Source organism: Budorcas taxicolor, chromosome 7, assembly GCF_023091745.1.
Source record: "Budorcas taxicolor isolate Tak-1 chromosome 7, Takin1.1, whole genome shotgun sequence".
NCBI classification, from domain to species: Eukaryota; Metazoa; Chordata; class Mammalia; order Artiodactyla; family Bovidae; genus Budorcas; species Budorcas taxicolor.
Window position 1 is genome coordinate 92,678,889 of NC_068916.1, and position 17,781 is coordinate 92,696,669.

General features: G+C 35.6%; 1 protein-coding gene across 4 annotated transcripts in view; it reads right to left on the reverse strand.

The window, feature by feature from the left end:
• Positions 1-17,781, reverse strand: part of FAM172A (family with sequence similarity 172 member A) — a 407,588-nt gene that overhangs the window by 275,024 nt on the left and 114,783 nt on the right. The gene's annotated exons all lie outside the window — the stretch shown is intronic.

Sequence of the window (17,781 nt, forward strand, 5' to 3'; positions counted from 1 at the left end):
GCCTTACAAATAGCTGTGAAAAGAAGAGGGGTGAAAAGCAAAGGAGAAAAGGAAAGATATTCCCCATTTGAATGCAGAGTTCCAAAGAATAGCAAGGAGATAAGAAAGCCTTCCTCAGCGATCAAAGCAAAGAAATAGAGGAAAACAACAGAATGGGAAAGACTAGAGATCTCTTCAAGAAAATTAGAGATACCAAGGGAACATTTCATGCAAAGATGGGCTCGATAAAGGACAGAGATGGTATGGACCTAATAGAAGCAGAAGATATTAAGAAGAGGCGGCAAGAATACACAGAAGAACTGTACAAAAAAGATCTGCACGACCCAGATAATCACAATGGTGTGATCACTCACCTAGAGCCAGACATCTGGAATGTGAAGTCAAGTGGGCCTTAGAAAGCATCACTACGAACAAAGCTAGTGGAGGTGATAGAATTCCAGTTGAGCTATTTCAAATCCTGAAAGGTGATGCCGTGAAAGTGCTGCACTCAATATGCCAGCAAATTTGGAAAACTCAGCAGTGGCCACAGGACTGGAAAAGGTCAGTTTTCATTCCAATCCCAAAGAAAGGTCATGCCAGAGAATGCTCAAACTACTGCACAATTGCACTCATCTCACACACTAGTAAAGTAATGCTCAAAATTCTCCAAGCCAGGCTTTAGCAATATGTGAACCGTGAACTTCCAGATGTTCAAGCTGGTTTTAGAAAAGGCAGAGGAACCAGAGATCAAATTGCCAACATCTGCTGGATCATTGAAAAAGCAAGAGAGTTCCAGTAAAACATCTATTTCTGCTTTATTGACTATGCCAAAGCCTTTGACTGTGGATCACATGTCCTTTGGGTCCACAGAATAGTTAATAATTTTGACCTAGAAAAATCACTGTCAATACAACTAGATGCTCAAAAGAGACAGTCATACTCTTAGAGGAAGAAGATATAAAGTGGCAGGATTTGTAGAGGAAACGGGAAAAAACAAACCAAAACTAAGATAAAATGCTAAATAACTACCATCTCCACCTTTATGACTATTCACATTCATTAACAAAAAGAACTTACATGGATCGTGTTCCTATTTAAGAAGGAAACTGAAGTCATATGTTATTATCTTTCAATAGATTTAACAAAATAAGATGGTACCTGCCAATAAGCCATCATATGTATCTCTTTTGCTAATGAAAATTCTTTTTTCCCTTCATCCATAAAGAGGTTAAAGATCCACTTCAGGCAGAAACGTAAGTGCTTTTTGTATATTTTGTCATTTAATCTTCAGGATAATTCTATGAGTTTGGTATCATTATGATGATCATTCTATGGACAAGTCTACATTGTTCAAAACACTTGACCAAGTCACACAGCTAAAACTGGCACCAAGAATGTTTAACCCCAAAGAATGTTTAACCCTGTGTTCTTATCCGCTAAACCTGCATTACCTGGTAATGGTAAAGATATATGGACCCTGCCCTCAGTGAGGTCACAACTTAGAGGGAAACAAAAGCACACATACAAAATTTGACAAATAGCATTGTTATTGTAATACTAGCTGTTACAGGCTGCAGTCTGGTGCATATATTCTAAATAAAGAAATAGGATACTATCTAAAGCTAGAGTATTTAGGAGGCTTAATTTATTGATATCATTCCTTATACAAGTAACAAATTGAGTTGCAGAAGCTCAAGATGAGACAATTATATGACTTAGAAATGTTTACTTAAGAAAATTAAAAAAAAATTTTTTTTGACCTTGTTATGCAGCTTGTGGGATTACTAGTTCCCTGATCAGGGATTGAACCTGTGCCCTTGGCAATGAAAGCACAGAATTATAACCACTGGACCAGCAGAAAAGTCCCTAAAATAATTAATGGTAAAACTATTTGTCATAAAACAATTCAAATTTATCTAAAATGGAAAAAGACCTCACTTAAGAAGCAATATTAGTGCTAGTGAAAAAGTTCTCAGGAATTAAAAAGAAAAATGAAATTAAGACTGTACAATTATTATATATATGTGTATATATAATTTCTTTTCAAAAGTATCTTAATCTTTCTCTCCTATAAAATCATTTCTGTACAAGTTCAAAACACTTGACCAAGTCACACAACTGTCAAGTCTCAAAGTTACATAAAATTGTTTCTGTAATGTGTTGAAACAAAACGCTTAAGCAAAATTAGTCACCTGACGACTAAAAATAAAATGTCTAACAGGTAAATTCTAATAGCTAAAACTCTTCTCTGGCTAAATGAACAAACTCATTTAATTTAGTCTTCATAAAATTTAAACACTACAATTGTTTTTCACTTTTAAGATTCAGTTCAGTTCAGTTGCTCAGTCATGTCCGACTCTGCGACCCCATGAACCGCAGCACGCCAGGCCTCCCTGACCATCACCAACTCCCAGAATCCACCCAAACCCATGTCCATTGAGTCAGTGATGCCTTCCAACCATCTCATCCTCTGTTGTCCCCTTCTCTTCCTGCATTCAATCTTTCCCAGCATCAGGGTCTTTTCAAATGAGTCAGCTCTTCGCATCCATCAGGTGGCCTTTTAATATTAAATTTTAGAATTTTATTACACCAAAATTACTCGATCAATATTCTTAATTACTTATATAGTACTGACTCTTTCAATATTTCCTTTTAAAAATTGGCTCATAGCTTTAAACTTGTCAATGTATTTGCTCTAAGTACTTCCTACACAACTCAGTTTCTTCCTCTAAAGTGAACAGTGCAAATTGCCATGGATAGGCGATAATGAAAAAGCAACACCAGTTATTAACTTTGTATAAGTTATCCTCCACCCGTGAGACTCCTTGGAGGGGAAGAGCATGTCTGAATTTCCCCACGCAGTGCCACAGGCACAAAGTGAGAGAAACTAAGCAAGTGCATCCTGGAGGGAAAGAAAATGCCTGAAGCAGCAAACGACCTACTGCATACCTCACTATACAGGCTTTGATGTTCTAATTTGTTAATTTCCAGGAAAAAAAAATTACCAATAGTTTTAAGTTTGTTCTGATAGATACATTTAACTTCTGTAAGTTTTTGATCACAAACAACATACACCATTCAAACCATCACAATAGTTAGTAAATGTGCAAGAAAAAGCTCAATGAAAAGACATTTTCTTACTATCAGAAAACGCAAACTAAGAAGTACCTTAAACTTTCCTTAAGAAAGCTTAAAAATATTGTTGGCATTTGTTTCCATAGATAAATGTTCTTTTAAATATTTGAAGACCAGTTCATTGTAAATAAAGATAATTTTATTCCAATATGCAGTTCATGGTATGAATAAGCAAGTACTCATTTCCCAACAGAATTGACAAGTCTTTCAAATAATGGTTTTTTTTTTTCTTTCTTTCAAAAAATCAACATTACTGGGTTAGCAATTTGGAATTTCTGTATACAAAGATATTTATACGGATGAAGGCATGTTTGTGTGTATATATGATGCAATCATGAGTATGTTCAAAACCTATTTTTAATAATAAAGATATTGACCATTATTACAGTATGTTATCATTTAACAATCTATGTTCAAGCTGTACCATAACAAAAAATATAAATGCATGCATATACAGCTTCATATCTCAAACTGATCTTTTATTTCTAACTAGATTTCCATTCCCCATGTAATCATAAAGATAACTTAACGGTGTGGTGCTGTGCTAAGTCGCTTCAGTCTTGTCTGACTCTGTGTGACCCTATGGACTGTAGCCCACCAGGCTCCTCTGTCCATGGGATTCTCCAGGCAAAAATACTGGAATGGATTGCCATTCCTTTCTCCAGGGGATCTTTCCAACCCAGGGATTGAACCAGCATCTCTTGCCTAACCTGCATCGGCAGGTGGGTTCTTTACCACTATTGCCAGTGGAATTGTTTTAAATAGGCTTAAAGACAAAAACTGAAAAGAACTCTTTCAAAACCTCCAGTCACACTATTAAATGTGGGGAAACTGAAAATAATAACAAAAGCAATGGTCTTCCATTATCTAAAAGAAAAGCAAAGTTGGACTGCTTACTTAACAGTATTTTCCCTAACTTTTAAAATTAGTTTCTTTTGGATACACACTTGTATGACTTATCATTATCACTGCATTACTGCACAAACAAGAGGTCAAAGGAGAGCTTCAAACAAATATTAGTTCTCTCCAGTGATTAAGAGACTATTTCATTCTGTAGTTCTGATTTATAAAATTATAAATTGTAAAATAACTTATTTTCATTCCAAATTTAATAGCATTGTATGTTTATTATAATTTAAACTCTAGGTAACAAAAAATAATAGTTTGCTATGCTTTATCATTTCTGCATGGCATTTCTAACCTAAATTGGCTTAAATCTTATAAGAATCAAATGTGCATGACTCTGAAATGGTATCAGGTTTTTTTGTTTTGTTTATCAGCAGTGCCCTGCAACTTGCAGGATCTCAGTTCCCCAACCAGGGACTGAACCCAGGCAAAAGCAGGAAAAGCCCAGAATCCTAACCAGCAGGCCACCAAGGAACTTCCATTATCAGCTATGCTTTCTTAAAACTGTAGAATGTATACCTAATACAATATGATTGGTGTTTTCAATTTTTATTACTACTACTTGACTCCTTCTTCCGAAGCCTTCTTCCACAGCCTTCACATTTCATAACGTATAGTCATCTTTGTATACCCATTTCATAAATAAGGTATGATCTCCTTTTCAATAAGGATTATAAACATAAATCCTAAGATTGTTGACATCTGATTCCATATTTGGAGTATGGAATTACTGATTATATTTCTATTTAAACTGATAAAAAGTTTATTTTAAAATATAGAAGTACATAATTCTAAATAGACAACATATGCTAAGATACTCCACCTAATTCTTATAACTGCAGCTTTTAGGTATGATTTATGCACAGGAAACCGAAAGACTACATGGTCTATATTTTTTAAAAAAGTTAAAATATTAGTCTGTTATTACACTATTCAGAATTACTACAGAACTTCAGTCTTAATTTAGCAAATTATATTACAAATAAAAAGTAAATGCTGAATGTGTCTTTTTCATATTAAATCTTTAAGTCATAATTTGGCATTAGTTAGAATTTCTACATTGAAATAGGCAATTTATCTAGGCATTAATATTTTAAAATATGCCTTTCATTTATATCATGTAAACAGCTGAGAAAATCACCAACAAATAACATTACACATGAAATGCTACTGAACTAGTCCCCGTGAAACTATTGTTTATCCTAATAGTCACTAAACATTATTTTCTTTAAAATAGTTCAGTTTTTATGTAAATATAGTAAATTTAATTTAAAGCTTGGTGACTTAATAGTGCACAGCATACTTTCACAAATTACCTACCTTTCATAATTTCCAGCCTTTATTATTTCAAGTTTAGACTATTTCCAGCTACTACAGGGTGACACTGTCCATTTTAGTTCTTCTCAAATTAAAATAACTTAGGGGATAAACTGGTAAATACTGGAAGTACTGTTTTTAAAAAATGATGATCAAGATAAACAAAAGTATACAAGGCTAAAAACCAAAAGAAACCAAAAGTGCAGTGAAAAATGCAAAAGTGACCTATTTAATCTTTTCTTGTAAACTAGGGTACCAAGAATTGTCAACTAATTAGTCCATTTTATTGATGATGTTTTTCTCTAGGGAAGTTATTTTAAAAGTTTAACCCTGGAGCAAGCCATGGCTTCTTCAATCTTTGAAGGTGTCCAGGGCATTGATTATAACTGCAGGAGGTGTTACCTTCTACCCAGAGAATCTCACCCTGCACAATCTTACACACTCTCTCACTCCCAAAACAGCTTTGATTCAGCAATTCAAACTGCTTCAGCTGATATTAAAGGAAGAACCACAGAAAAGGGATCAGCAGTTAAAACGAAATAAAAAGGGAAAAAATACTGATCATGGATACAGCAGCACAAAGCTCAGGAGTAAAGCAGATTTGAAAAAGACATCAGAGTGACTCAAAAGGAAACAACATGACAGAAATTAAACAACATTTTTATGTTTGCTTTCTACGCATTTAAACTCACTTCAACCCCCATTGAAATTCTTATCATACACACACCCCAAGGCTTTCAGTGTACTTTCAAAAGCCACACCCTCTCTTTCTAAGTCTCCAGAGTCACTTCTTAGGTAGCCAAAAAAAAAAAGAAAAAAAAAAAAAAAGCAGAATTCAAATATGCATTTAACCGAGACACAGGCTATTTTATAATCAAATTATAATTTATAAACAAATTTTTTTCATGCAAAATGGTATTAATTGTTTTAAAATCTAGTATTTTTTTCTCTTGCACTTAGCAAAAAAAGGCCTAGGTCTACTTCAAAAGTTGTTTGAAGTCAGGAAGGCATACAGGTTAAAGGAATAGAAATAAGACATGAGAGGCCTTACAATATCTTTCTTGGGATGATGTCAGAATATCAAGGTGCTCTATGCTGTCAGAGCTAGTTTTCCACTTGACTATAGGAGATGCTTAAGTATATGCTTCATTAGTTAATTAGCTCAATACTAGAGAACAATCTAGATGCAAAGAGCTATCATCACAGAATGGCTCATTCACATCTATCTCAGAAACAGTGACCAAAATTCCAGAAGGTAATTGGATTTTCAAAACTGAACGTCGTTTTTCTTCCCCCCAATTCACTCATGACAGGGCCAGAAGGTAATGATATATCTGCCATGATACAACGAGCAGACCTGTCTTCTGTCAAGAGCTGAAATCATGAAGGAATAAGCTGTCATTAACAACCTCTCTCCAAACACTCGAGCTGTCATTTCATTGTTTTCTTTTGCTGGCATGGGGGCTGGTGTGGCCTCATATACCTTGTCAGTTCAGCTAAGCTTTTAACCTTTTCTGGAATTCTTGACTTGAGCAATCTTTTATGAAGACTATAAATGATAAGAGCTTATATTTTCTCTGATTCATTTACAGCTTCTCTCAAAGTTTACTTTTAAAATCTGAAATCAGTGTTCCTGGTTTCAACCTATAGTTTAGTAGCCCATATTTCAAAGAGAAAAAACAGCATTTATTTTTTAAAGGTTTGAAATGCAAATTATAGTGATCTAAATTCAGCCAGTGTCTGAGGGGAAAAATCAATAATTATGTAAAGTGTAATGTAGTTTTATAATCAAGCCTTTAAACTCTTTTAGAAATGGTTAAATGAATAGCTACAATATTAGTATAATATACTTCATGAACATTTTATTTAAAAATTTTAATTAAAAATTATATTTTAAAAAATTATAAAAGTAATACCTGTTCAAGGTTAAAAAAAATAATAATTCAACAGGAAAACTGAAAATGAAAGGTAAAAGAAGAAACCTGATGGCTTCTTGTATAGACTTTTGGGATGTTCCTGATGTGTGTGTATAATTGAGCGCACACACACACCAGGAACATCAATGTACATGCAAGTATGTACGCAGGTATGTAAATATGCATATATAAGTGTACTTCTTAACAAATCACCTCATTCTTAGGTTTTCATCTGATAACTCTGACATTTCATGTGAATGAACACACACACACACACATATATATAAATACATTCTCATGAACACATATAACTCAATCTTCTGAATAACTATATAGTCTTCCATGATATGAATATAATGTCCTTTAATAAACAGCCTGCAACTGGTGAATATTTAGGTGGTTAGAAGTTGTGGTATTACTACAGACTACTGTGATGAGCATCCTTGTACATATACTTTGTATTCTGCTCTAGTGTAAATTCCTACAAATGGAATTTAGCATCAAACATTAATATATGCATTTAATTTGGAGAGATATCATCAAACTGCCATCTTAAAAACTGCTTTAGCTTACATTCCCACGAATATCTAAACTTGGTATTATCATACAATTTATTGCCAATTTATCTGCCAATCTTATATGTTGAAAATTGGCACCTTGTTTTAATAAGCATTTATTTAATTCCAGATACTCTAGATGACTATATTTTTAAAAAAGCACAAAAGACTTTAAGTCATTTCAACAAAAATAGAGCTAAAAGGTCTAAGCAATTATCACATTTTTAAGGTCTCTGATGTCTTAAACATAAATCCCCTGCCAAGCTATATTCTACTCATGAGGGGCTAGATGGCACTGCTGTTTAGTCACTAAGTCCAATCAGACTCTTTTACAACCCCATGGACTATAGCCTGCCAGGCTCCACTGTCCATGGGATTTCCCAGGCAAGAATACTGGAGTAGGTTGCCATTTCCTTATCCCACATGGCACTGGTACAGTGAAAAATAAAGGCTATGCCCTATATTGATACAGGACTTCTAACTACCAACTAGTAACCATCAGTGCCCACTAGAATCCTCTTAAAATTTCCATGGCACCAACTCTGTCAATACTTATGTTAAAATAACAAGATCTTTCAGTACTTAATTGGATGACTAGAAAATAAGTGCAGTAATTAGGAGGAGTTACCAAAAATTTATTACTCAAATTACTGGGAAAAATCATATTCTATTTTAGATAACGACCTATAATAACTTGATGTACATTTGTGGGGGGAAAAAAATCCTAAAACTATAATCAATCAGCTTAAAAAACATGTCTGTCAAAATGGGAGTGGGGGGAGGAAACCCAAAATCAAAAAGTTGACAGCCAGAATAGAAAAGCTAAACTACTGCTTCAAAGGATTAGAAAACTAAAAACTCTAAATTAGCTTTCAAAGCATGCAATTGATATCAGAGTCAAGCAACAGTTTCTGTGGTCTTTTATTTAATCATCTTATAATCACAGTGATTTCTAAAAAAATAAAATCCTAAAATAATCTACTGTGATGGATACTGCTACCAAGGATGTCATTTCCTGAGGTTTACAAAGCATTTTGTTATATAGAAAATTATTTTAATGTTATTTGTTTAAAAAACATGGGAGTTGTACAGTGACCACCTATCACTGGAACAACCACATAAAAATGTAACTAAATGCTACACTGAATTCTTTTTTATCTCTACTCCTTCCACAAATCACACTAAAATATTCGTTTTAAAAAATATGGGTGGTTTACTTTTCAATGCATACTGTTGCATATTATTTGATTCCTGAACCATGTTAATATATTGCCATTTAAAAATAAAATAAAAAATATTTTAAAATAGGGGTGGTGTTAATCCATTAGGACAAAAGTAATGGTAAGGGAGAGAAGAGAAGATACAAATGTCAATAAATTCTTGGAAGGCTATAAGCTGACAGAATTCATTTTGTATTCAGTGGAAATTCGAACTTAGTGCCCCTGGAGATAAATAATAACTAGAAGTGAGCGAACTCACCCACTGAATTTCAGAGAAACTCAAAATTTGGAATACTACTTGTCATGGAAAAGATAGGCTGGCCTTCAGTCCATAAGCTGCAATTATTCCATCAACCCAAAGTCAAACAAACTTAGAAAACAAAGCCTAAAAATAAAAACCCAGGTGAAATTCTCATATTGCGCAGCCAACCCTGTAAGAGATCAGAGATTTTTCCTTTAGAGAAATATATTCAGGGAAGGAGCAGAAGAGTAGCAGATCAAGGGACGGGAAGAGGGAGACAGGGCTCAAATCAGGCATCAGGCAGAACTCCACAAAATGAAGAAGGGAGCTCCATAACCAAATTTGATAGAAGAACTTTAAAAACCTAAAAATTCTAGCTAAAAGTTAACTAGATACTAGAAGTAAAAATAGATGGAAAAGCAGAGAGAAAGTACAGTCAATTAGATAAGACAGTTAGAGACTCAGTTCAGAACTCCAAAAGCAAACAATAATTTTTTGCTTAAAAGAGAGAAGAGAAGCTTAAAATTATCATGAAACAACACACAAAAAAACATTGTTCTCAGAATGGAGGATCATGTGTACATAGCACAGATTGAAAGGAATCACCATGTCCCCAATACAACGAATAACAATAATAATAATAAAAATAACCACACCAAGGTATAGAAACCTTCTTAAAAGCAGTATGATTCAATTTTTTAACACCAGAGAGAAGGAAGAGAAAATTCCATGGAGGGAAACAAAAGGATTCAGGATCAGAATGATACTGGACCTATCAATTAAAACGATGCAAGTTAAATGGCAATGAAATGAAACCTTCAAATTTCAGAATAAAAATAATTTTCAAATTGCATTTCTATACCTAGATGAATTGCTAAAATAAGCAAGTAAAACAACGGCATTTTTCACAAATATAAGGTTTCAAAAATTGATCTTGTACTCACTCTTTGATTCCAACAAAATGAGGGCATATATCCAAAAAGCTAGGGTCATTAGATCCAGGAAAAAAGGTCAAACATCAGAGAGAATCTAAGTGGAGTCCCAGGATGAGAGACAGGTAGGCAGGCTTCAAAAGTAAGTAGTCAAGATTAAAACAAAGTTCAGGAGTTCCAAAAGAAAGCTCGCCAGATGAACGTGAAATTTTAAGACTGTCTGATAACTTTGACCGTGTAAAAAATTACAGAGAGGATAATCAGACAACTATTACACAGAAAATACAAAAAATAATTAGGAAATTATTAATTCTATGAAAGGAAACTTGTAGCAGAAATGAAGAGCAACCATAGTATCTACCTGGCTCAGCCATAAGCAATATTAAAGTAGCAGTAATATTATAAAGTTTGATTGCTGAACCAATCCAGGAACTGTGGGAATAGGAAAGAGATTCTTATTGGCAATAACAGAAAGTGATTGATGAATGAAGAGACAGCATTAAAATTTAAAAATATGGATACAGAGAATATAAGTAAAAGCAAAAAGTATCAAGAGTTATTACATCTAGGGAACAGAACTAACAGGTAATGAAGGATTCAGTTCAGTTCAGTTGAGTCGCTCAGTCGTGTCCGACTCTTTGTGACCCCATGAATCGCAGCACGCCAGGCCTCCCTGTCCATCACCAACTCCCGGAGTTTAATCAAACTCATGTCCATCGAGTCAGTGATGCCATCCAGCCATCTCATCCTCTGTCATCCCCTTCTCCTCCTACCCCCAATCCCTCCCACCATCAGGGTCTTTTCCAATGAGTCAACTCTTCGCATGAGGTGGCCAAAGTACTGGAGTTTCAGCTTTACCATCATCCCTTCCAATGAACACCCAGGGCTGATCTCCTTTAGAATGGACTGGTTGGATCTCCTTGCAGTCCAAGGGACTCTCAAGAATCTTCTCCAACACCACAGTTCAAAAGCATCAATTCTTCAGCACTCAGCTTTCTTCACAGTCCAACTCTCACATCCATACATGACCACTGGAAAAACCATAGCCTTGACTAGACAGACCTTTGTTGGCAAAGTAATGTCTCTGCTTTTCAATATGCTATCTAGGTTGGTCGTAACTTTTCTTCCAAGGAGTAAGCGTCTTTTAATTTCATGGCTACAGTCACCATCTGCAGTGATTTTGGAGCCCCCAAAATTAAAGTCTGACACTGTTTCCACTGTTTCCCCATCTATTTCCCATGAAGTGATGGGACTCGATGCCATGATCTTTGTTTTCTGAATGTTGAGCTTTAGGCCAACTTTTTCACTCTCTTCTTTCACTTTTATCAAAAGGCTTTTTAGTTCCTCTTCACTCTCTGCCATAAGGGTGGTATCATTTGCATATATGAGGTTATTGATATTTCTCCCGGCAAGCTTGATTCCAGCTTGTGCTTCTTCCAGCCCAGCGTTTCTCATGATGTACTCTGCATAGAAGTTAAATAAGCAAGGTGATAATATACAGCCTTGATGTACTCCTTTTCCTATTTAGAACCAGTGTGTTGTTCCATGTCCAGTTCTAACTGTTGCTTCCTGACCTGCATATAGATTTCTCAAGAGGCAGGTCAGGTAGTCTGGTAGTTCCATCTCTTTCAGAATTTTCCACAGTTTATTGTGATCCACACAGTCAAAGGCTTTGGCATAGTCAATAAAGCAGAAGTAGATGTTTTTCTGGAACTCTCTTGCCTTTTCCATGATCCAGCAGATGTTGGCAATTTGATCTCTGGTTCCTCTGCCTTTTCTAAAACCAGCTTGAACATCTGAAAGTTCACGGTTCACTTATTGCTGAAGCCTGGCTTGGAGAATTTTGAGAATTATTTTACTAGCATGTGAGATGAGTGCAATTGTGCAGTAGTTTAAACATTCTTTGGCATTGCCTTTCTTTGGGATTGGAATGAAAACTGACCTTTTCCAGTCCAGGATAATCTTTATTTTGATATATACCATTTTTTTTTTACTTGATTTTTCAAATTATATGCTTGTATCCTCTGATATTTAGTAAGTTTTAAGTGTAGATTTATCTGTCTTGCTCAAGATATGACATGCTCCTTCTACCAGGATTTGTATCTTTATTCTCATAAATACTCTACACTAATATATAGATTTTTTCTCCTATTCTTTTCTGCTGCTTTTCTGAAATGTATATTAGAGGATTACTAGATCTTATTCTACTCTCCATGGGGCTTCCCGTGTGGCTCAGCTGTAAAGAATCCGCCTACAGTGCAGGAGCTGCAGAAGACATGTGTTCAATCCCTGGACAGGAAAGATCTCCCAGAGGAGGAAATGGCAACACACTCTAATATTTCTGCCTGGAGAGTCCCACGCACAGAGGACCGTGGCAGGTTACAGTCCATAGCATCCGAAAGAGCTGGACATGAATGAAGCTATTTAACATGAACATTCTATTCTCCATGGCATTTTATCTATCATAATGTTTTTCTCAGGTTTTCTCTGCTTTATCCTACATACTAGGTTCCTCAATTGTAGCTTTTAATTTATTAATTCTTCTTTCAACTGTGTGTTACAGTTGCTTGATTTGGCTTTTCTTTGTGATAATCAGTTCCTCAAATGATTTTTAGTTTCTGACTACAAATTCTTCTTTATTAGGGAGTCACCTTGGATTGTAAAGTTTTGCTATCGGAACTTTACCGGGTACTCCAGAAGTTTCATCAGTCTGGAATCCATTTTTACATGAATATACATTGCTTAAATTCCCAAACTAATTAAGTTGTCTAAATTCAAACTGCAAATCCAAATATACCTTTGCATTAGGATCTCTGGCCTCTATTTCTCAAGAAAGAGGCTGTTTACATATTCTGCCTAGCACTTTAGCAGACTACATTTTGCACCTTAAAAACTAAGAAAGCAGATGCTTCCAGGGCACTAGCAATATACAGTGGTCTTAGTTTTAGATGCTTCGTCTCAGGCTCAGAGCTGTGTTGTAGGCCCTTTGGGGGCCAGGTTTTATATCTCATTATGTCTCCCCTTTGTGCTGCCACACCCTACAGGGACTTAGCATTGTGGCTTTAAGTTCTCTCCTAGAGTCAGACATTTAAAGATTCCTTTTCTATCCTTTGAACATAACTAGGTATTTAATGTGCTTCTGTGGCAGCTCAGCTGGTAAAGAATCCACCTGGAATGCAGGAGACCTGGGTTTGATCCCCGGGTTGGGAAGATCCCCTGGAGAAGGGACCATCTACCCAGTCCAGTATTCTGGCCTGGAGAATTCCATGGACTGCACAAGTCCATGGGGTCTCAAAGAGTTGGACACGACTGAGTGACTTTCACTTTTAGGTATTTAATGTTTTTTTTTGTTGCTATGGTTTATTCCATTACTTTTGAGAGTGAAGAAGAAAAGCCTGTTAATTAGCTCAGTCCACAACGTTATAGAACCAAAACTGTATAAATTACATTGATAAAAATAGCCTTAGTCTTTAAAACTTAGATGTAACAATATGAAAGTTATATTCAAAGTAAGTAATTACAGAAATAGCAGATTCTTCTGAATAATCCAAATATGAGAAATTTTTTAAAGTTGGTTTAGGGAGTTACTAGATTTCTCGTGAAATTATTACAATTATAAATTTTAAGTCATGTTGGATACGAATCACTTGTAATTTCAAAGTACGTTTTTATCATTTAAACTATACTTCATTGATTCTATTATAAAATTTTTTTGGAGCTTCTTATCCTCTGTCATACTAAATATAATTCTCATCAAGTTCTACCTTATCTATTTACACCTAGAGCCTGAAAAGTATCCATAAATTCTCAACCATTCCAAACAGTATTACCTATCCCAGCTGTTCTAGTGTGGTGCCCAATCAACAGCAGAACAGATATTCTCAGATATATAAATTCTCAGGCTCCAACCAGACCTTCTGAATTAAAACCTGGGATCCGAACAGGACAACCTGGTCCAAGAAGCCCTCCAGGTGTTTTAGGTGCATGGTAAAAATTTGACCTTATAGGGGCTTCCAGACCATTCCCCATAAAACTTTCTGACAGTATGTGCATCCCAATCAGTCAAAGCATGGACAGGGACAGAGCAGTCAGATGCCTAAGGTGCAAAATGTAAGGAGGCACTCACTCTCAGGGACCTGCAAGGAGTGCACATCTTGAGAGTGAATGACTCCTTAAATTTTGCTCTCAAATCCAACTCCTGCAATTAGTAATGAAACGACTTAAATGTCCTATTTTCTTTGCCCTTTTTATAGAGATCAACTAAAATGCCTAAAAAGATGCAAATAAGAAAAGTTCAAAGAAGAAGTATGAGTAAATTTCTAACTGCACAATTAGATACTGAATAATTCAGTTCAGTTCAGTCACTCAATCGTGTCTGACTCTTTGCGACCCCACGCACGCCAGGCTTCTCTGTCCATCACCACCTCCCAGAGTTTACTCAAACTCATGTCCATTGAGTCGGTGATACCATCCACATCTCATCCTCTGTCATCTCCTTCTCTTCCTGCCTTCAATCTTTCCCAGCATCAGGGTCTTTTCAAATGAGCCAGTTCTTCGCATCAGGTGGCCAAAGTATTGGAGTTTCAGCTTTAGCATCAGTCCTTCCAATGAATATTCAGGACTGATTTCCTTTAGGATGGACTAGTTGGACCTCCTTGCAGTACAAGGAACTCTCCAGAGTCTACTCCAACACCACAGTTCAAAAGCATCAATTCTTCGGCGCTCGACTTTCTTTATAGTCCAACTCTCACATCCATACATGACTACTGAAAAACCACAGCTTTGACTAGACTCTGTAATATGCTGTCTAGGTTGGTCATAACTTTTCTTCCAAGGAGTAAGTGTCTTTTAATTTCATGGCTGCAGTGACCATCTGCAGTGATTCTGGAACCCCCCAAAATAAAGTCTGACACTGTTTCTACTGTTTTCCCATCTATTTGCCATGAAGTGATGGGACCAGATGCCATGATCTTCGTTTTATGAATGTTGTGTTTTAAGCCAACTTTTTCACTCTCCTCTTTCACTTTCATCAAGAGACTCTTTAGTTCTTCTTCGCTTGCTGCAATACAGGTAGTGTCATCTGCATATCTGAGGTTATTGATATTTCTCCCGGCAATCTTGACTCCAGCTTGTGCTTCATCCAGTCCAGCATTTCTCATGATGTACTCTGCATATAAGTTAAATAAGCAGGGTGACAATATACAACCTTGATGTACTCCTTTACCGATCTGCAACTAGTCTGTTGTTCCATGTCCAGTTCTAACTGTTGCTTCTTGACCTGCAGACAGATTTCTCAGGAGGCAGGTCAGGTGGTCTCGTACTCCCATCTCTTTAAGAATTTTCTACAGTTTTTTGTGATCCACACAGTATGTGGTCATATGATACACACTTTTATACTCCAAATAATATATTGCAATTCTATGGATTGAAGATTGTTAAACACTAAAAATATTAGCTATGGCAACCTGAGAAGCACTACTGGAATTTATCAAATATTTGCTATTCCTCCAACATGAAATCTTAATATATTTTTAATAAATAAGTTCTTAAGTATCTAAACTGCAAGGATTGGAATATCTGTAGTTTTCAAACTGTGACTCATAGTGCCCAAGGGTCAGGGAACAAATCTCAGGAGCTATTGTGGAGGCGGTGCCAGTCTTCAGTTCAGTGTCTACCAAAGTGACAAACACAAGTTTTGTTTTGTTTTTTACAAAACAGTTCACTTAGAGGCTGGGTTCTACTATTGGGAAAAAGTTTTAACCTTACCATTATATTGACTCCTATTTTGGGACCTTTAATATTATACTAACAGTCTGCAAGTAATATAGCATAAATATATTAACACTGAATAGAGATAATATTGTCTGGCCTGCAAAATATCAGAATTTACCTCAGTTGTGATATGAAAATTGACAGACCATGGAAAATAGAATAGTGGCTCCCTGCCTTTCATAACAGAGAAGGCAATGGCACCCCACTCCAGTACTCTTGCCTGGAAAATCCCATGGGTGGAGGAGCCTGGTAGGCTGCAGTCCATGGGGTCGCGAAGAGTCAGACATGACTGAGCGACTTCACTTTCACTTTTCACTGTCATGCATTGGAGAAGGAAATGGCAACCCACTCCAGTGTTCTTGCCTGGAGAATCCCAGGGACGGGGGAGCCTGATGGGTTGCCACCTATGGGGTTGCACAGAATCGGACACGACTGAAGTGACTTAGCAGCAGCAGCAGCAGCCTTTCATAAACTACAGAAACATTTCTTTAAATAATTTTAGAAAAAAAGACACCAAAAAAGAAAAACAAGCGGGGCAGGGGCTAATCTGATTTAAAAGAAAGAATGAGACAGCTTCTTTCTCCTAATTAGTCTTCCTGGTCCTGCTTCCTAAAATTCCATTGTTTCCCCTACCTGTCTGCACATACTCCAACCATATACGAACATGGAGCAGCCCATAAGAATTACCAGAGAAATACCATGAAAAGGCAAAGCTGAAGTAATACAAATCACTTTATCTAAATTAAAAAAAGATAACTATTTTAAAATGTTCATCATGTAGAAAGTTAACAGAATGACATTCATAAAATCGAGAATAAAGTATATAACCTGAAATTTTCAAAGTATACAACATAAACTCTAAATACAAAAGAACTCAGAAATCAGCTGATTTTTTTCAAGGCATCATGAGTTGCTCTGATTGAGAAAAGCAGAAAAAAGTCAAGACAATGAAATGCCATAACCCCTCCAATGTATATTTCTACTTAAAAGAATGAAATGACTGACTTCCTCCCTCTTGTTTGGGATCCCAACAGATAGTTTGTTCAAAGGTCTTTGAGATGGTTTCCCCTATACTCTTTCACTTCAAAAAACCTTATACAAGAACATTTTAGGATGGGAAAGGCTTAGTTATCTACTAGCACAGACAATATAATTTACATAAAATATTTTACCAAGTACCCATATGTATAAATATCTGATCTTCTTCACTAAATTATATTTTCAAGTATTCACTGAACTGTGAAGTGTTCTTAAAATACATTTACAGGGTCTGTTCTAAACATAAACTAATATGCCAGAGAGTAAGTTCATTTCCCTATTCATAATCTGAAATATAAAACAGTTTAATAACAAATTAAGTGAATTACTTCAAAATAAACTAAATTTATTTTAGTTACTTAAATTCTAATTAAAAAACACACCATTGAAGTTTGCAACCAATCAAAAGTGATATTTTTGTGTTCTCTGCATATCTGTGAAGACTGAAACAAAATATACAATTCACCTATGAAATCCCACTTACAGAATTTTAAGTGTCTCAAGATCTATTAACAAACTATTCTTTAGGAGCTGAGCTGGGCTTTAATCTTATTATTTCAGAGTTAACAAAGTAAGAAACATATTATCTTTCACTTCTGCATTCATTAGTGTAGGAAATAATTCCTTACCTCTTTAATTACAAAAATAAAATAATGCAGCTCTTATACAGCATACTTGGACACATATATTCCTAATAGTAAAGTATGTTACTATATTAAACTTTTATAAGTAAAGATGCCACTTTATTTTTTTTTCTGAAGAAAATTT